Source organism: Arachis stenosperma, chromosome 9, assembly GCF_014773155.1.
Source record: "Arachis stenosperma cultivar V10309 chromosome 9, arast.V10309.gnm1.PFL2, whole genome shotgun sequence".
Classification (NCBI taxonomy): Eukaryota; Viridiplantae; Streptophyta; class Magnoliopsida; order Fabales; family Fabaceae; genus Arachis; species Arachis stenosperma.
In genome coordinates this window covers 46,131,479-46,133,809 of record NC_080385.1, presented here as the reverse complement: position 1 = coordinate 46,133,809, position 2,331 = coordinate 46,131,479, and the positions used below count along the sequence as shown (strand labels likewise).

General features: G+C 35.0%; 1 long non-coding RNA gene across 2 annotated transcripts; it reads left to right on the top strand.

Annotated features, from left to right (window-relative positions):
• Positions 1-337: 337 nt before the first annotated feature.
• On the top strand, positions 338-2,331 carry LOC130947502 (uncharacterized). Of its 2 annotated transcripts, XR_009072697.1 has the most exons (3): positions 338-488; positions 1,225-1,291; positions 2,193-2,331. It is a non-coding gene; the product is annotated as an uncharacterized LOC130947502 (long non-coding RNA). The 2 variants fall into 2 exon arrangements; XR_009072696.1 differs by lacking the exon at positions 2,193-2,331 and having other exon boundaries at positions 1,225-1,390.

Below are 2,331 nucleotides of genomic sequence, written 5' to 3'. Positions count from 1 at the left end.
AATATGTATTTTATATTTGTGACTTATTTTAATAGTTAATTTTAGTCTACACGTAACATAGTCGCAGTAACAATTATCTTAATGAAAGTGAGGTAAGCCTTGTGTGCGCTTTACTCGCACTGCCGAAAATTCAAATCCTAAAGAATGCTTTGAAGAAATCAGATCTATTACTCTAAGTCCCAGAGATATATTTTCAGTGTGAAACATGTTTTACCTTTACATAATTCATCGTTTTATTAATTATTTATTACGATAAAGATAAAGTGATGCCACAAAGTAATTCCAATGTATCCATATGATGATGATATCTAGGAACATAAAAGCTAAGAAGATAAAAATAAATTCCAAATGAGGCAATGCGATGACCATGGACCAATATATGCCCCAAAGTTTAAGGGTATAAATAAATGAGGCCAACCCCAAGATTTAATGGCAAGTGTCAAACACATCGCCCCTATGGTTTCTAGCAAATCAGCACATGATACGGTGTAAGTTTTTTTGTTAATTAATTAAGGAGCACTTTGTTCAATATTTTTCTTTTGATATTTGGATTGTGAACTTAATTATAGGTGTGATTGTTGTGATTTGGTTATAGTTTTAGAGTTGCAGATAAATGGTTTTTGTGAAGCTTGCTGCTTGAATGTCATTGTAATTGATTAATATTTAATAGTTCTGTTTTCTGCATACTTCAATTTATTCATTAAAAAAAAAACAAAGACAAGCAGATCTGCCACGAGATTTTGCCCCCAAGTTTCCCAAGCAAGAATTATCAGTATTCACCTTCAACCATTTAATAATTGGTGGATGAAGCTGTTTAATCCTCTATTATATTCTTTAGTTTCATTGAGGGAATTCCATTTCTAACAGCCTTCATCAAGACATCAACCGATGATGATGATAATTGAAGTCTTTCACTAGCCACAAAATCTTGCAATAATTGAACAATGTCATGCGACAAAATCTTGCAATTATTGAATCTATCAAAAACATTAACGTCATTCTCAAATTAAGGAGGATTAAATTTTTACTATGCCAAAGCAATAATTTAATAATATAAGATTGAGACATAAAAAAGAGGAGCTTTAGAATAATGGCAAGTGAGGAACAGAGCTAGAAGTAGAGTTAGAATTATTTGAAATAATATTTAATTAATTTGAGAGAAGGATTTTTTCTCATGGTTTCTCGGATTTATAAAATAGTATTTGGTGAAATTTTATTTTACAGGTAAAAAAAGGTTATGCGAGGACGAGGACAAAACCACCTTTGGTGGAGGTAGAAACAATATGAAAAGGTTGAGTCACTATAGAGTAGAGCACAAATTCTGTTTGGTTTGTACATATTTAAAGGTTGAATAAGAGTTTTACATAGACTGCCAACATCTCAAAAAGAATTTTATAAGGCTTTGAACTCTTTTATCATATTAGCTAATTTTTATGGTAATATTTTTTTTTTATGTTTTATAGTTTATTATAGGGATAATTACTATTTTAGTTCTTAAAGTTTAGGGTCAAAATCAAATTCGTCTCTAATTTTATTTTGGATTTAAAATCGTCCCCAATATTTTATTTAGTATTCAAATCGTCCTTTTGAATAATTTTTTTAAATATAAAAAATATCCCCTTATCTCACCAACATTTCACATACACTAATTCTCCTCCTCTACCTGCTCCTCTTCTTTCTCCTGAGCTTCCTTGTACGTGTTGTTGTTGCTGTTGTTGCATGTGTTGAAAGGAAAAACTGCGGCAGAGATCTGTCATCGAGGACTCCTCTGCCGCCGTCGAGATTGACAGTCGCCCTCGCCTTGCCAGGCCGCAGCCTCGCCCTGTCGTGTTGCACCCTCGCGGCGCCTTGCCATTGAAGGACATTCTCTCTGCCATCGTCGCCCTCCTCTTCAGCGTCGGTCACAGCGCCATCATCACCGTCACCATTTACCTTGTTAGCTGTCGACGACCCACTCCAGCGACAGCAGTGGCGGAACAAACCTGCGACCTTGCTGACTTTACTTCGTTCTGGATCTTGTTTGTCTCTCTCTGTAATTGATTAAGTTTTTCTTTTTTAAAAAAAAAATCTGAATGCTTTGTTGTTTTTATTGCTGTTGGATTTGAAAGATTTAATGTTGCATTTAAAATAAAAATTTTTGAAGTGTTGGAGATGGTGGTGAACGTTGAGGCTGAGATTCTCTGCTTCTCCAGGTGGCAATTTTAAAGATCAACAGCAGCGGCAGTTTCAATGGCGGTGGCCACGATTTTGAGCTTCCCTCTCGCTCTCTCGTTTTCTCGCTTCCCCATCTCTTTTCGGCAGTCTCACTTTCTTCTCAATGTCTTTGAAATA